Source organism: Chenopodium album, chromosome 18 (genome assembly GCF_948465745.1).
Source record: "Chenopodium album chromosome 18, dcCheAlbu1.1, whole genome shotgun sequence".
Taxonomy (NCBI): domain Eukaryota; kingdom Viridiplantae; phylum Streptophyta; class Magnoliopsida; order Caryophyllales; family Amaranthaceae; genus Chenopodium; species Chenopodium album.
Genome location: NC_137851.1, coordinates 40,680,217 through 40,699,929, shown reverse-complemented (window position 1 = coordinate 40,699,929; position 19,713 = coordinate 40,680,217).

Sequence of the window (19,713 nt, the reverse complement as noted above, 5' to 3'; positions counted from 1 at the left end):
CTCAGAAGTCTGGGGGGATGAGCGAGACTTGAGACGACACAAGATGGAAGACGAGCTAAGAAGATCATGAGACCTTAGTGACCTTGATGTATCTACAAGGAACATAGCTGGTTCAAAAAGTAATACAACAAGGAGCACAACAAATATATACAACAAGGAACACAGCAAATATATACAGCAAGGACGCTAATTGAATCAAATAGATTAACAATTGTATACAAGTATATTCAACAAGGATACAGCCGATTCAAAATAAATTAAAAACCCACAAACTAAGCAAGCAAACCGACATCAACCACACATTCACAAAATTATAAGTACAACAAAACATCGAAACTCACAAGAAAGAAAGAAAACAAACCTTAAGACATGGTTGGGTCAACTTTCTGTTCAGAATCAGATTCGTCCAAGGACTTAATTTGAATAACTGCTTCAGGTTGTGTCAACTTGATGAAAGATCTCTCGTCTGCACTCAACTCATACAACTTGTCTATCAAGGATGGAGACTGAGAGCGCTGCTTCAATTTACTCACTGCAACCAACAAGCAAATAAGCCCAAATCAACAAAGAAGGAAAGAAGAACATAAAAGAATAAGAAAACAGAATACCTTCAGCCTCAACAGTGTCAATCAAAAAATCACAATCATCACCCAACGAATCAATCCTCACAAAGAAGAACTTGTGATACCACTTCTTGTCAAACGCCTTCTCCAAGTCAGTCACCAAAGGACCAACACTATCCTTCAGGCGAAGACCAACTCGACCTTTACCACTGGTCCTAATAGTATAAGGGTAACACAAATCCCTCACATCAAGTTCTATACCCAATTTTACACTCAGCAAATCCAGAATTCTCAACACCCTCCAAGTCTGGGGCAATAATTGACAAGGCAAAACCCTAACTATAGAAAGAAATTGGCGAACAAGAGCAGAAAAAGGAAAAGTATGCCCAATTACAAAAGGGTACTCAAAGAAACACACCCAACCAGGGGCAGTCCAGTCAGCCCTTTCCCTAGGTGATGGAATTTTCACCACAACCTCATCAGGAAAACGCGCAATTGCAGCAATATTCTGAACTTCCTCCTTCGTAATGGTGGAGGGATAGGTATCCTTGGTAGGAAAGACATTCTGCGCCACCAAGTTTGGCCTTTTCACACCCTCATCCACCCCAGCAAACATCACTCTCACATGATCATCCATCGCAAAAACAAGAGAAAAGTGCAAAGTGTAAAACAGAGCAAATAGAGAAGAGAGAGAAAATACCTGATGAAATTGAAATTGGGGCAAAGCAATTGAAGGAGGAAGACAATAGCCTGCACACCCAATAAATACCAAAGACGGAAATAAACCGCCCTTCACAGTTATCGAGGAAGTTGCCTTAAAACCGCCATCACTTTCTATTTTGCTAACCGTTGGAACAATTTCTGAAATTCAAAATATTTTCTAGAGCTTTCTTTAGGTAATTTTCACTTCCAAATACTTGGAAATAAAAATTAGGGGCAATTGTTGGGCCCGTATTGTAATACGACCCATTACATTTAGGGCACCAGTCCAAGAAACAATAACTCAGCAAAAATGAGCAAAACGGCTTGATTGGAATAAACAAGGAAAGCAGCATCAAGGATATCAATCAAGGAGATACTTGCCAAAGATACACCTACAGAACAGGGAAGAAGATAAATCAAGAAGATCTTCCTCACTTTGAATATATTCCAAATATCTTTGTAACTCTAGAGATCCCTAGGTATAAATAAGTATAATTAGACATTTTGAGCATTCATGTACGCACATATACTCTAAATATAATAGAATTACTCTGCATTCACCTACGGAGCTTCGTCCCTACTGAAGAAGGAGGCTTGTCCTTATTCAGTATTGTATCTCTAAACTTATTCTCTTTTCATAATAGAGTTCATTCTATTTGCCTATTGTTTGTTCATTGCTTATCTATTGCTTTATCATTGCTTTATTGCCATTTTATATGCTTTTGGTAGTATGATTGTTATTACCCCTCAAACCTAGCAGATTCTCATATGTCCTTGTTGAGATTTGCCTAAACAGTAGCGATCATGTTCAATCAACGTTCCTCGCGTAGAGAGGATGAAGATATCCCATGCATGCGGACGTATTAGTTGTTCATGATAAATGAGAAGACCAATGCTCAAGAGTTGTAAAAGATATCTAAAGTCACTACTACAAAAAACGGATTAGAGAACTGTTAAAAGTGGCTTTATAGAACGCCTTACAACCGTTCTTCTGCTAAGCGATGTATAAAGTATAGAGAACGGGTTAAATAGGCGATTTGTATGCTTTGCAATAGAGAACGGTTCTTGGAGATAACAATTCTCTTTTCCCTTCCTAAATTCAATAAAGAAAGAAGGAAAAAACAACAGTTATCTAACTTAAACGTTCTGTTTTCCTTCCCCTAATAGAACTGTTAGGTAAGATAACAGTTCTCTATTCCTCGTTTAAAATTAAAAAAAAAATTGAAATTTGAAACATGTAATTATATAATTGACAATAATATTTTCTAAATTTGAAAAATTATATTTAGTGGGATAAAATTCTACAAGTCAATACAATAAAATCGAATTTGTTATATATTGAAATAATCTTTTCCAAAGATGTACAATTATAACAAGTAAACTAATATTTGCAAGAGATTTAGCATTCTTAACATAAGAAGAACAAAGTAAAAGTCTACTAGTCACTCATTTCTTCCATACTCGTAAATGGTATTACTTGTGTCTTTCATACTCGTTCTTTCATGCTCGAAAACCTACGAAATATGTAAAGAAATTATATAAGTAAAATTCATACGATATATATGATTAAAATTTATTCCAACTAAAACGATGTAACAATTGTGAGTTTGCGATAACTATACATTATATGAAAGACGACATAATGAATTCGCTAAAATCCAAGAAAATAGATTGAAGTTACAATTGTGAATTTGTGATATCTTTACGTACGAATGATACAATCATAAAAGTCACAAAAATATAAAGAAACATCAAGTGATACCACAATCTATAGCTGTTCAGCAAAACATCCGATGTATGAACAACACATTAAATTTGGAAAAAAAAAATGCAAAAAATGAACTTACAAAGTCACGCTTAATATGTTGCAGCTCCATTAATTTATCAATCTCCAACTAATCCAACCTCGTTTTCGCTTGCGCCCTTCATTATACCATACAATTATTTCCAACATCAAACAATACTAATCAGTGATCACACTGACAGGGTAAAGTCGTATCCCCTAATCAAAAGTAATTCCTAAAACCACTAACTAAATATAGATAGGGAAGTAGGGTCGAATCCACAGGGAAACAAGTCTTTCTATTCCTAACTAATTATTATAATCTAAATTATCAAGGTAACCAATATTGTTATTGTAAAAAGGAATTAAACTACGGAGATCAAGTTCAGGGAGAAAAACAATAATAAGAAGGCCTAGGGTCACAGGTTCACCAATAATTAATATTCTGGGATAAAACATGACAATCAATAATCAACATTGCACAAATAACATGATTAACAGGCTCTCGCAATTTACTAGATCTAAGTTCCTATTGAAAATAGCCTTTAATATCAAATTAACATCTGCTCGATTCATCAATTCAATATTGCTATACTTTTACAATCAAATCACATCTGCTCGATTCATAATCTAATTGCAAAGAATTAAAACAATTCAACACGAAATTATTATGGAATATCAAATATCAATAATAACAAATTATCCCTTCATATTAATTATGGATCCCCATAAACCCTAGAATTAAACTACTCAGACATAATTAAATCTAAACTAAACGAAGCAATAAAAGTAGTCATGATAGAGTAAAGAAATAAAATAAATAACTGAGATTAAAAGAGAAGAAATCGTTACCAAAGTTAAAAGGAACAAGAGTTGTAGAGAGAGAAAATAATACTAAGAATTTAAGAGAAGAGAGAAAGAGAAAAGTTAGAGAGAGAAAAGAGAGAGTAAGGGAAGGGAGAAAAGAATTCCCCCCAAAATTCGCTTAACAAAAGCGTATTTATACTAAGCTAGAAAATCCTAAGTTAAAACAAATTAAACGACGCTTAAAACGTCCTCCAGAAACACGCGCCCGATCGGGCGAGGCACCGCCCGATCGGGCGCGCCTTTTTGATCGGACGAAGGGCCGCTGCGATATAAGTCTTCTTTGCCCGATCGGGCGCGCCATCGGGCGGTCACCTTTGGGCCGCTTGGACTCCTCGTTTGGGCTCGTAACTTGGCCCAAACCAAATATCCTCTTTGGGGCTTAAATCATTCAGTCCAAATGCCTCGTCTTCACACAAGTCGGGCCCTTATTCACCGGCTTGATTACTCTAATCGATCTTGGGCTATGAAAGATGGTCGTGCTCCTCCAATGCTCGTAGTTGCTCCATAAAATCCCGGGAAAATGCTCCAAAGGTGCAATTCCCTACAAAACTCAACCAAAACTACGAAAACACTAGAAAACATATATTAGTAATAAAAGTGGCTCTAAAGAGCCAAAAACACTACTAATTATGACCAATGGACGGGGGTAAAATACTATATAAAATAGACATATCAAACTCCCCCAAGCCAAACCTTTGCTTGTCCCTAAGCAAAGAGCTCATCAATGAACATATAAAACATGCCTCACCCCAATAATCAAATCAAGCACAAACGATTCAAGGAAAATCTAATGAACATGCTTCAATATCAATCAATCTCATTCATCCAATTACTCTTCCTCCCCAACAATTGTCAAGTAGAGCAAACCACAAGAGCATATAGAATTCAAGACTAGTGCTCACACACTCAACTATCATTTATGTGGCGAGTAAAAGATGTACTCGATCGCTCTCCATCCCAACCCCTTTATGTGAACAATGCCCTCCCAAACTCACAACACTCGTGTGTTTAAAAAGACATACACTCAACCTAATAGTCGACTCGGAATATGTCAAGTCATAACTTGCATTGATAAACAACACTTTCACATTTACACAACTCTATGCACAAGGTCGGAAGGTCTTTAAAGCTTGTAATGTAAGGCTAGGGTAAAGGGTAGGATAAATTTGGGAGTATGTGAGAGAAAAGCTATGCTAAAAGGGAGCCATATCCTAAATAAACCCATGATCAAAAACAATGATCATACACATCTCCAACATAACCAACTCCAATAACAAATCCACCAAATATACTCTAATCATAAAAATCAATCCCAATACTTACATAATTCACTCATAAAAATATGATAATAATGAACTAGAGTGAAAAACAAACTTTGAACTCATAACTTGAAATATTTCATTGAAACTCATCTTTTTTTTTTCTTTTTCTTTTAATCAACCTTCACTTAGAACATTTGAACATCAAACATTTTTTTTCTTTTGCTCTCTTTTTTTTTTTCTTTTTTTTCATTAGAAGTTCACTTTCTTTTTTTTTTCAACAAATTTCTCACTTTTTTTTCCTTGAACTTCTCTTTTTTTTTTTTTTCTTCTTTTCATCACACTTTTATTTTTCCAAGGGTATTCAACTTTTAAACTCATCAAAACAAAAATATGATCAAGAGCAAATTACTTCTCAAAACCCACCCAAATTGTGTAAATAATGTGCACACTACAAACTCCATCACCTCACTCACTAATAACTCCCCCAAGCCAAGCTTGGGACTAGTAACCAATGGGGAAAATAAGGCTTGTAATGTGGCTAATAAACAATAAAAAGTCAAGGCAACAACGTGGGTAGCAAGAAGGGAACAAATGTATCTAAAATCATCTGAAGGCTACCTAAAGAACAAATGCCTTCGTCCTCCACATGTGCATAATAATGAGTTATGAAACACTACTCATAGTTGCAAACCAATACTCAAATTCATTGACATACCAGGAACTAACACACATTCCTAACCAAATCAACTAGTCAAGCACTATATTCACAAGTAGTTAGACAAAATTGACGCATGTTTAGGAATCAAAGCAATTAAACTTCAAATCATGATCAACAAATCCACAATATTAATCATCAAATACCAAGAATCAAAACAAATTCGAAAAATTTTCATCAAGGGGCACAGGGAAGCATGATTCATAATTCATTAGAACGAAACTAACTTAAGAAAACAATAAAATCTATATTAAGCACGTCAAAAGAAAAAAAAAATAAATAAAAAGAGAGAGGGTGAAAGATATACCATGCGTACACGAGAACCTCCCCCCAAGCTAAATTAGACAATTTCCTCATTGTCTTAAAGGGAAGCTAGTAGTCAAGGTGACTACTCATCATCATCACCACATCAATGTCACCAAAGCCTTGAGGATTTCAATGCATCTCTTTATAACAAAATTGGGCAAGAATGAAACAAAGTGTTAGTGGAAAAAAGTCTAAATTTGAGTCAGGTGCACTATTCTGATCATAACTTTTGATCTATAAATCATAATGCAGTGGTTCTAATTTCATTGGAAATTAGACTTGAATAGCTTTCCAACGATAGGTCACACGCAGAAATCGGATAAGAAACGCAAAAGTTATGGCCTGTCGAAGTTGACAAAGTTTGCTGACGCGTACGCGCGCCCGATCGGGCGAGCTCAGCTCGATCGAATACGAATGCAATTCAGCTTATTCTTCTCCTTTTAAATCAGCCTTCTAGATCAAAATCTACACAAAAATAAACTCCCACAAGCATAAGATACACTCTCCTTTCCTCTCTAAAACAAAAAACGAAAACACACAATAAAAAGAAAAGACTAAACTAAAAAAAAAACAATAAAATACGGGTTGCCTCCCGCAAAGCGCTAGTTTATCAAGGTCCCGCTCGACCATACTCCTTCTCTCAATCGGAAGAATTCAATGCCTTGAGTAACTTATCAAACGCTCCTGCAAACATTTCATTAGGCACTAGATAGGGCTTAATAGCAAGCACATTAATCCCTACAAAGAAAAGGTTAGGAGCATATAAAGAGAACTCAAGATAAAAAGAAAAATCAAAAGAGAGAGATGAAAATACACCACAACCTTCTACTTCCTCCTGTAAAAATTTAGAATTAGTAGAACGAACATGGAGGTAGTCGTTGTCTTTATCATCCAATAATGATTTGAATATTTTACCCTCATGAATAACCTCATCATCAACAAAGGAATTTTCAACCACCGTTTCTACAACTAATGATTTTTGAATCACTAATTCGTCAACCAGTGATTTTTCAACCACACATTCTATAACCAATGGTTCTTCAACCTCAATAACATTCGTATTATTATAGTGTCCATAGACTTTTTCATCAAGAGCCTTCCAATAACATTCATTAGCAACTAATCGTTTCCGAATATGATCATATGTTAATGGAAAGACTCTAAAATCATCAGGAGCATGCACGAAAAACTCACTATAAGGGGGCATTCAGGATTTTCATGACAAAGACGTTGACAACAACAGTAGTTAGGTGCTGCATAAAAATCATATAATTCTTGTAGTGACGTAAGCATGGGTATTTTCAACTCATAAAAAAAAAATAAAAATAAAATAAAAGATAAAAAAAATAATAATCTAGACTTTAATAACAACTAGAAATAAAAATAAAACCGTTTCCCCGGCAACGGCGCCAAATTTTTGACAGGGTAAAGTCGTATCCCCTAATCAAAAGTAATTCCTAAAACCACTAACTAAATATAGATAGGGAAGTAGGGTCGAATCCACAGGGAAACAATTCTTTCTATTCCTAACTAATTATTATAATCTAAATTATCAAGGTAACCAATATTGTTATTGTAAAAAGGAATTAAACTACGGAGATCAAGTTCAGGGAGAAAAACAATAATAAGAAGGCCTAGGGTCACAGGTTCACCAATAATTAATATTCTGGGATAAAACATGACAATCAATAATCAACATTGCACAAATAACATGATTAACAGGCTCTCGCAATTTATTAATCAACATAGATCTAACAGGCTCTCGCAATTTACTAGATCTAAGTTCCTATTGAAAATAGCCTTTAATATCAAATTAACATCTGCTCGATTCATCAATTCAATATTGCTATACTTTTACAATCAAATCACATCTGCTCGATTCATAATCTAATTGCAAAGAATTAAAACAATTCAACACGAAATTATTATGCAATATCAAATATCAATAATAACAAATTATCCCTTCATATTAATTATGGATCCCCATAAACCCTAGAATTAAACTACTCAGACATAATTAAATCTAAACTAAACGAAGCAATAAAAGTAGTCATGATAGAGTAAAGAAATAAAATAAATAACTGAGATTAAAAGAGAAGAAATCATTACCAAAGTTAAAAGGAACAAGAGTTGTAGAGAGAGAAAATAATACTAAGAGTTTAAGAGAAGAGAGAAAGAGAAAAGTTAGAGAGAGAAAAGAGAGAGTAAGGGAAAGGAGAAAAGAATTCCCCCCAAAATTCGCTTAACAAAAGCGTATTTATACTAAGCTAGAAAATCCTAAGTTAAAACAAATTAAATGACGCTTAAAAACGTCCTCCAGAAACACGCGCCCGATCGGGCGAGGCACTGCCCGATCGGGCACGCCTTTTTGATCGGACGAAGGGCTGCTGCGATATAAGTCTTCTTTGCCCGATCGGGCGCGCCATCGGGCGGATCATCGGGCGGACCATCGGGCGGTCACCTTTGGGCCACTTGGACTCCTCGTTTGGGCTCGTAACTTGGCCCAAACCAAATATCCTCTTTGGGGCTTAAATCATTCGGTCCAAATGCCTCGTTTTCACACAAGTCAAGCCCTTATTCACCGGCTTGATTACTCTAACCAATCTTGGGCTATGAAAGATGGTCGTGCTCCTCCAATGCTCGTAGTTGCTCCATAAAATCCCGGGAAAATGCTCCAAAGGTGCAATTCCCTACAAAACTCAACCAAAACTACGAAAACACTAGAAAACACATATTAGTAATAAAAGTGGCTCTAAAGAGCCAAAAACACTACTAATTATGACCAAGGGACGGGGGTAAAATACTATATAAAATAGACATATCACACACTAAAAGAAAAAAAAAAGTAGATCTAAATTTTCTTTTAACAAAAAGTAGATCTAAATTTACCACAAAATAAAATCGTACTAATATAATTGGTATGTAATAGTACCGACCTCTTTAATATACGAAGAATTGTTCATTCTCGGAGATCTTTATCATCAGTTTGATTCATAAAAGCTCAAATCAAAGTAGAGAGAGTATTAATGATTCTAATGGAAGAGGTTGACGATCGATTTTGACGAATTGAATGAGAAAAATAATTTCCGCAAAGTATAAGAGGGTACTCCCTCCGTCCCTAAATTACATTTCTGGTTTCTATTTTGGGTATTCCAAAACTATATTCCTCCTTTCCATTTTTAGTAAGTTTTTTTTTTCCAAATATTCCAAATCAACTCTCCTTTTCTGTTGTATATTTAATGTTTTCTCACTCTTACTATCCTAATCTCACTCTTATTTTCTCTCTTCATCGTTTTTCTTAAGTTTGTACTTCCCATAACTAACCTAATGAATATGATTGGTTCTTAATTTTCAATTAGAAGCATGTTATTGGTCCTTTTTTTTTTTTTTTGCAAAGGATTGATAACATGGCATCATTAATCATTAATCTATCTTTATTTTACTCAAAGATATCATTTAATGTTTTGTATTTCCCATTGAAATATTTTATTATTGTTATTTGTCTTATTCTTTCCTCCTTAATTCCCGTGTAATTTTACAAACAGGAATGTAATTTAGGGACGAAGAGAGTAAGTGATAAGGAGGCGGTTGAAAGTGAGCATACAAGTAGGCATAGGTTTTTGGGTGGGTTTATTTTTAAACTTTTTTTCTGGGTTAGGAGTAATTGTAGATTGATGGAGTAAGATGGGCGGAATATGCTCAACTGTTGGGAAAGAACACGGTTCTCCAACTTTTTAATTTTTTTAATTGAATATTATTTTTTATGGGTAAAAGCAATACAGTAAGGGCTTGTTTGACATTATTTTTTGTTTTTAGTTTTCAGTTTTTTAGAAAATAAAAAACCAAAAATAGGAAACAAGAAAAAAAGTGTTTTCACTTTTCTGTTATCAGTTTTCAAAATTATCATGAGTTTAATAAAGCTGACTAATTTTTTATTCATTATGTGACATGTATCATATGATTTTGAAAAATAAAAAACCAAAAAACAAAAAACCACAGTGATGCCAAACGAACCCTAAGCTAGTTGTTCTATGTTCTTTTACTCATAAAACGATTAAGAGAGAAATGCGTTCTATATAGTGATAGAGAACGGCTATCCAAATTAACTGTTTTACATCTTGCGTTTTTTAAACTAGAATTTGTAGTAGTTGACGTCGAGGTTGTCGATATATCAAATCAATTTACTGTATTAACTCGTTTTCTTTCTAGGCAATGTATATAGTACTTGAATCACCTTGGTAATAAATAGCCCTATTATTGAAAGAAAATAAGATGATTGTTTTTTAAAGTGATAGTCATCTCATTTTTCTTGGCAAAGGAAATGGATAACATCGAATTTAGTTTGATTCGATTGCTTTACTAACATGATATAATCAAGCCGATGGCTGTCAAATCATCAAAATTATTTGATTTTTTTATATGATTCTGTAATCATTACTCAACACTTTATGCATTTTATGTATGGGCATAACTACTCAATAGTTGGTCCATATGGGCAAAGGCCTAAGGTGGGCCATATTTTCGTAGAATGATGATTTTCGTGGTACATGGTTATGGTCTACCTTAAGGAGGGCCTTTCCAGGGTTGTAACACGGCTAGGCTCAAGGTTATGAAAAATGGACAGGCTCAAGTATACTCCCTTAATCCTTTACTTTTGGTGCTTCTCAAATTAAAACCTTTCTACTTTGTGTGACAACTCCTACATTAGGTGCCTTTTCCTTATCTTCCCTCTCTATCTCTTTTTTTTTTTTCCTTTTTTGACAAGCTTGGTTTTGGGTTTAGAACAATTTTGCATTCAATCTTTCCTATTTTTTTTTGGGTTTAGACTAACTCCCCCTCTTATGTTTCGTTCCGCCAATTTTTTCATTTGTATCTCTTTGCACCACTCCCATCCCAAGGATTAAAATAATGTAGGTTGAATAAATAAGGCTCAATTGACGAAGCTCAAAAGGGCTAACAAAAGATGGATTGTTCTAAGGTTATTAACATGGGACTATCTACGTGGAGTTTCAAGTTGCCTCCTGTGTTGGTATAGTCATCATATCTCTTTTTAGTGGGGCAACAAATGGGCCTCTTTTCATCCAATACATCTTGTAAGCCAAACCTCATCAAGATTCTTAAAGTGTTGAGTATGTATGCCTTTTTTGATATTGCCTATTTGCATGTATGTGTTTTATTTAATTCGAGCTAATAGCAGCTAAGAGATTGAAAAGATCGAGAACAAGATAGACGTACTTGAAAATATAATTTTTATTCATTAATTAATGAGAGTACGTAAGTAGATTCGAAAGCATGAATCACTTAGTCCATCATAAAGAAAACAAAAGAACAGGAAACAAAACAAGACCTAGGGGCGCTACATCTTGAATTGTTGACAACTTCTTGAGATTGCGTCTTCGAGCTTTGTCCATTTCCAACGTAGGCAAAATCCTCTCTAAACATCTAGTCCATCTATATGATTCATGGTTTCATTTATCAAGTCCTTTTCAATTAATGTTCCCACAGTATAGACTTTCTGAAATGTGTTTAAACCAAGGTATTGTAAATGGCACTTGTATGGTGGAGACATATTTTCTATGAACTTTGGGACAAGTTCATGATCCGGAGTTCTTTGTGAGAGAAGAGCAACCTTTGATCGCCACTTGGAAAAGAAGTCAATAAAACCTTCTTCTTCCTCTTGCTTAAGCAATTCAAGATCGCGCAAGGTAGTTGTGAGCTCAATATTGTCTCCATATTGGGCTAAAAACGCTTTTACAATGTAACTCCAAGTGGAAATTTGTTTTGCATCGAGGTTATAAAACCATTATCTAGTAGTTGGGTCCAATGAAAGAGGAAAAGTACATGCGTATAAGCTATGCTCAACCCCTTTCAATGCCATAATTCCAATAAAGCTCATTAAGTGACTCCTAGGATTGTCTGTAACCTTAAAGGTTGGTAAATCCGTAATAAAAAACTTTTCTAGAAGAGTCTTGCCACTAGGCTGTGGTGCAAGCTCATAATTGAAGTACTTATTCCCTGAGCTAGCTTGAAGGACAAGTTTCTCCAAGGCCTCTACTCTTTCGGCTCTTGCTTTTTCTTTCTCTGCTTTTATTTTAGCCTTTTCTGCTTTTTTATGAACCTTCATTTGGGCTCCTTCGTCTCGCAGGGCCTTTAGGTTTTGGAGTTCCTCTCTAAGTTTCTCCAATGCTACTTTGTCACCCTTTATTGGACTAGTACGCGAATGTGGAAGATGGTCTAGTAATGTGTATCACGAGAAATTGAGTGCATTCACTTAAATCTTTTCTGCCAAGCATTCAAACACGATCAAAAGTCAAAATGATTGTTTTTTTTTAATCCCTGTAATACGAATTCACTTTAAGCAAGTTTGTTGATGAAAAAAATGTCAAAAAATTCACAAACAATGGAATGTCATGATTTGTGTTGACTTCAACAAGGTAATCATCTAAGAATTTTACTTTAAATGAATTGTTTTCGAAAAAGGTAAAAGAGAAAGAAAGGGAAAGTTGGATTGACATGCTCATCAAATTTTTAGAAATATTAGTCAACCTTAGTACACTACTTAAAATGATCAAAATACTAGAAATATGGTATTTGTTGATCATTTAGAATACAATAGAGATCTTTATCGTTTTTTATTTATTTATTTATTTATTTTTATTATGATTCTCATATTGCTCATCTTTAAAGGATAGTATATTACTATTTGCTTAAAAATAATGATGGCCTCCGAACGTAAAATCCAAGAAATAATTAAATCATTTTCTCGGTTTTATCATTCATTATCTTCTCTCTTTATTTTTTTTAGGATAATAACCTTTTTGTATCATACTCTTCTCTCTCTTTTTTCTTTTTTTTTTTTTGTTTTTTGAGAGGCAATCATCCAAAGTAAGGTTCTAGGGATATTCTTTTTAAACCATAGAAGAGGTAAATAAATTATGCTCTTAGTCAAGGTTGACTAATTACAACTAAAAGATGCCGACCATGAAAATAGACACGTTTAAGAATGGGAATATTGACGACGCCCTATCAAGAGATGCGAACTTCTAATAAGGAACCTTATGAGAAGTAGTGTCATTAGTTCGATTATAAAGTACGTAAATGAATCATCATAATCGAAAACAGTATCACGCGTAATTTTCCGTCTTGCGCTAAGGTGGAAAGTGCAATTTCGAGAGTAGTGCCTGCCACACATGGTTGTACTTTTTTTTCCTTAACGTATAAAGAACGATAACAGATTTTTTTTTTTTTTTTTTTGTTTTAGGAAATGAAAAGGACGATTAAAAGACATGTTTTTTTGATTTTTTTTTAAAACAAAGAATGATTAAAGATCTAAAACGAAAAGAAGAACAATAAAAAAAAACAACTAAGTTAGACAACATCGTTAGCCAAAGAGATATTAATAGAACCTACTTAACGATTAACCTTGAAACGGTAGTATCATTTTCTTCGTATAACATTGCTCGTAACGAGTCAAATTCAACGTTAAACAGTGGGCGCGCGCAAGACATAGAGTTGCGCGAAAGGGCTGCACGCAACTCCTGGACTTGCGCTTGGAGGGCGTGCCACCTGGTAGGTTCGACTCTTTTTTTTTTTGTTGAACCACATTTTTTTGCGAATTTTTTTTATATCTCTAGGTAACAAGTTGGAATTAATTAGATTAGACACGAAGCACATAATAAGCACATATTCATGTAGTCACATAAGCACATAAAAGGAACCGTATCTTAAGGGACGATGCACGAATCAATCACTCAACGTGTTAACCTATGACATAGCCCTCCCAACATTTTGTTGGCGATATGGGTGGGGTGATTGTTATTAATTTTGGGATAGAAGCCTAGTGTTGGCAACCCCTAGTCAATGAGCCAATCCCCAATGGTTAAAGTGTGCTATGATTATGCATGATGCAATGTTGCTTGTTTAGCTTTTAATTTTGTGAAAAAGGAAGATATTATGCGTTCAAGTCTCGCTATCTAACTAGAGATTATCCAAGTTAGTTCTCATTACAACCCATAGGTAACCTAGTGCTGGAAACCTTGAACCATAACTAAGAACTAATATTGTAACCTCTAAGTCCCCACTGGAGTCACCACTGTAAGAAGGGTGTGCCCATCGTAGGAGATCCTTCTCCTTAAATGCCCATGGCCCTTTAATCGCCTAGGAATTTACACTTGTTAGGGTGTATTAGGATTTAAATTCCTGACTGTTTGGGGGACCTTGAATTAGAATTGATCTTATCATTACTATTTTTTGAAAGAAACAAGTAGGAGTCGCCAATGAGTTTTAGGAAAACTCATAAACCTCGTTCACGCCTTTCTCCCAAGTAGAGTTCAAGGGATATTTAGCGCGAATTGTAAGTTTACCCATGCCCAAATTAGTCTACGTGTACCAGAAATGAGTTTGGGAGTGAGGGTACTAAAATAACATTTCTTTGAGGGAGGAATCGTTATTCTAGCCCTAGTGCGGCCTCTACTAGCTCTTCCTTTTTCACAATTTCATCACCAAATAATATATGCAACGTGATAACTAAAACTAAGTTAGTTGATTTTATTCACAAGAACTAATCACATAGGAATTACATTGCAAAATTCGTTATTATTTTGTTATTCAAATTCGTAAAAAGAACAAGAAATAAATAATGTTCGCCTTGACTTAGGTGATAAAACAATCAATTAATTATTCAAATTCTAGTCTTGATTAACACAAGAATACTATGTGAATTAAATTAATTAAAATTTTGTTTAAAATGATCAAACAACACTATTTATTTAATTAAAGTTATTTAAACAATAAAAGAAAAGTGATTTATCTAAGTGCTCAGAAAACTAACCGTTCTTCTTTTATGCTAAATCTCCGTTTAATGCGTTTATGGACTTTCTTTCTTCTTTGTAACTCCAACGACTTCAATGGATTCAATTAGGGTTGGAAAGTATTTGGGAAGAGAGAAGAGAGTAGTATGATAGTAAGAGAACTTGAGAGATTTTTGTTTTGAGAATGCTAGGGTTCGAATCTTGATTTTTCGGTCCCTTTTAGGGTTGAATGAAGACCCCTATTTATAGGCGTAGGAATCTAGGTTTAGGGTTTTAGAACCGCGTCGTCAGGTGGTGCGTGCAACTCTCTAAGGCACGCTGGGTGCCGCGCGCATCTCAATGACTTGCGCGCGCCAGGCGCGCGCAACTCACTTAGTTGCGCTCGGTGCGGTTTACCTTATACGAAAACGTATTTTTAAAACTTCCATAACTTTTGATTGCGAATTCGGATTAAGGGGTGTGAGATATCATTGGAAATTTCTGAATGTCTACTTTCCATTGCAGTTGGAATTAGGTTAAAATATGATAGAGATCAAAAGATATGGCTGTTGGAGTGCAAGGGTGTCGGTTTTAGGGCCTGGTTTAGTGTTTTGATCATAACTTCTTCGTTTTAACTCGGAATTGGGCTTATAATATACCGTTGGAAAGCTCTTTGAAAGGGATATCTATCTATATTGGCCTTTAATAGAAATTTGATGGTTGGTCTATCTGATTGGCTCGGTTTTTTACAATGTAAGATCTATTGGATCCAATCATTCCATTTGACGCATTTGGGTCCGTTATTAATCAAGGTTTAAACATGTATGAGCACGTTTTAGGCCTAATTAGTAATCAGAAAAGAATCTAAGATAACTTGGTCTCAAATATGGGTTTTAACTTACTTCATAATGAATTTCATAATCCATTAACACTTCAACTTTGATCTATCATGAAGAACGGATTTTTTTAATACATCGCACCTCCTGTCGGGACAAGAGGCCAAAATTAGGTGTCTACAACAAGCAACTAAAGAAATTAAGAATCAACAAAATATCAAGAACAATCACACTAATCAAGAATTAAACATTAAAATCAAATCAAACAAACATGAAATTAAACAAAGCAATAAAATGAGATAGAGTTAGAAATCCTCATTGATTGATTATGGAGATCTTTAATACAATTGTCACCTTGAATCTTCAATCTCTCAAATCGCCAATAAAATCCTTTACTTTCTCTCTCTAAATCTACTTCTAAACTAACCCTAAAACTAGAGAGAGAAACTATCAACTAAGCTAAAATTATAATCAAAATTATGTCTAAAACTTCTTCTAAAAATCGAGTTAAAAATAGGTATTTATAGGTTGCTGAAAATAGAAATGAGAGAAACCAGAACCTAGGGAGGTGCGCCCGCGGTGGCAGGGGTGAGCGCCGCGAGTGTGGCTTGCGCGCCCGCACAGAGACCTTGCGTGCCCGCGCGTGTGGGCTGCGCGCCCGCGCTCTTCCGGGTTTCTTTGACTCTTCATATCTTCTTAGCTTTGTGTTTTTGCTATTAAGACTTCGTGTGCGCTCGCTATTTAGACTTCGCGTGTGCTCGCAAGGTCTTCATGATAGTTACTAAACATGGCAGATCAAAATGGGCTTGACGGTGGGTTCAACACCGTGATTTCATGAGAGCACGGCTTAAGAGCGCAAGAACTAGAACTTGGAGCATGCACTTTCTTTTATCTTGAGCTTTCCCAATGCTATAAGCTTGCTTCAAATGCATCTTCGAACTTAGAAAACCACAAAAATCGAGACCTGAACCTCGTACAATACCTACAACCACGAAAAGAGAGGAAATAAAGGCGAAAACACTAGAAAAAACATAAAAACACAAAATAAGAGAGGAAAGGGAAACTAAGGAGAAAATGCATAAAAATAAGCATTTATTAAGAAAGAAAGCTATGAAAAGAAGGTAAAAACAACCTTAATACTCATCAAATGAGTGGCACTTATCAGGATGGTAGACTAGAGGGCAGGGTGTATGTGATCAACGGTGGATCAATTCATGGAGGAACGGTGAATAGAGCAAGAGCTGGCCTTTAAGCAATGATCCATCAGATAGGCTACAATGAAAGACGCAGATGGCCACTACTTCCCTCGTAGCCATGAGCCATATTTGACAAGTATGATGAAAAGGGCATAATTTACCCTCATGATGATCCTGTGGTAGTCACAATGAGAATCGTGAACTGGGAGGTGGATAGGGTGCTAATCTATGGTGGTAGCTCAGCCAATATAATATACATCAGCGCATTCAACGAGATGAAGCTGGACAGGAAACACCTGAAAAGGGTGAGTTATGAAGTCATCGGGTTCAATGGGTCAGGTCTAGTCCCTGAAGGTATAATAGAGCTGTTAGTCCGTATAGGAGAAGGGTAAAGACGACGTGATGTCCGAGCTGAGTTCCTGGTAATAGACTCCCCTTCGCCTTAATGTGATCATTGGAAGACCACTCATCCACAAGACAGACCGGGTGGTCTCCACTTATCACCTTGCCATGGCATACAGTGCCTACAATGGAAGATCTGCAAAGCTCAAGGGAAATAAAAAACAGCGCAGCAATGCTATATCACGACACGGAAGCAACCAACCAAGGCTAAAGCTGCAATCCAGCTCAAAGATAGGGTCAAGAGATCAGGGTGAAATAAAGACATGAAAAAAAAGCGAGAAGAATACTATAGGGAGAAGGACAAGCAGAAGCTAGCAATGGAAAACTTTGAGCCCGCTTAAGAGGAGATAGTTAGGCTGTTACCCAGTGGAGAGCATAAAACGATTGAGCTCACAGACGATGATAACTCAAGGACAGTGAAAATTTGAAAAGACATTGACCTCAGAGTGGGAGTGCACCTCATAAAATTGCTGAGAAAAAACAAAGACATTTTCACATAACAACTGATGAGATGCCGGGAATTGATCCAGAAGTTATGGTTCACAAGCTGAATGTGAAAGAAGAAATCGGACCGGTCAAGCAGAAAAAGCAAAACTTCTCCACAAAGAAGAATCAGGCCATTCAGGAAGAGGTGGACAAGCTGCTGGAAGCCGAAGTTCATTAAACCCTGTGATTATCTAAAATGGTTGGCTAATGTGGTCATGGTCAAGAAGGCAAATGGCCAATGGAGGATGTGCATTGATTTCACAGATCTCAACAAAGCATGTCCAAAAGACTGCTACTCGCTATCGTGAATTAATCAGTTCGTGGACGCAACCAACGGGCACGCATTGCTAAGCTTCATGGATGCCTTCTCAAGATATCACCAGGTCAGCTTGCACAAGCAAGATAGGCAGAAAACTGTGTTCATTAATGAAGGAGGAGTGTACAATTATATAGTTATGCCCTTCGAGCTGAAGAACGCAGGGGCCACATTCCAGAAGACAATGGATATAGAGTGTTTATTCATCAAAAGAGGCGAAACGTGACATTGTATGTTGACGATTCAATTGTTAAAAGCGTCGTATATGCAGGGCACATTCTAGACTTGGAGGAGACATTTTCTACACTGAATAAGTATCACATCAAGCAAACCCAAAAAAGTGCGTCTTCAAAGTGAGTTTTGGGAAGTTTCTAGGCTTTATGGTGAGTGAAAGAGGAATCGACGCCAACCTCGAGAAAGTGGAGGCAGTCCTCAGCCTCCTAGAACCCAAATGCACCATAGACATTATGCGTCTAACAGGGAGAATGGCAGCGCTGACCCGGTTCATCAGCAAGTCAGTTGACAAAGCCTTACCATTTTATCAATTGCTGAAAGGAAACAGAGAGTTCAAATGGGACAAGGCAAAAAGAAAAGATTTTAAGGGGATCAAGGAACACCTAACCAAACTCCCCACTATGATCAGCCTAGAGCAAAGTGAGAAGCTTCAGCTATACATTTCCGCCTCGGTACAGATAATTGGGTCAATCCTCCTGGTTAAAAGGCACAAACAACTGAAACCGGTATACTTTGTAAGTTATGTGTTAACAGATGCTGAGTAGAGATACCCACTGGTGGAGAAGCTAGCCTTTGTAGTGGTAACAACGAACAGAAAGTTAAAGCCCTACTTTGATGCTCACATAATCAAAATTCTCACAAATCACCCATTAGAGAAAGCTCTGTAGAAAATGGATGCTTCAGGGATGCTTCACAAATGGGCAATAGAACTTTATGAGTATGAATTTGAGGTCAAACTTAGAGCATCTATTAAAGCTAGATCTAGCTGATTTCATAGTGGAGGCTTCTTATGAGGAAAAAGAGGAAGAAATAGGGGTATGAAAAGTAGCAGTAGATGGATCTTCAGCTCAAATAGGCAGCGGAGTTAAGATAATCCTAACATCAACAGAGGGCAATGTATTTGAATATGCCATTAAGTTCAAGTTCAAGGCATCGAACAATGAAGCAGAATACGAAGCAACTCTGGCAAGGCTGAGGATGAGCATTGCAGCAAGAGCCAAGAAGGTGCACCTATAGACTAACTCTCAGCTGGTAACTAGCCAGTTGAAGGGGGAGTATGAGGCTAGAGAGCCTACAATCCTAAAATATACAACCAGAGTGAAAGAATTAGCAGCCCAGTTGATGCACTTTCAAGTGGACTTGGTCCCTAAAGCAAAAAACTCTTAGGCTGACGCATTATCAAAGTTGGCCAGCTCTACCCTCTAAAGCCTCACAAGGACAGTCATGGTGGAGGTCTTAGAAGAAAGCAGCACTGC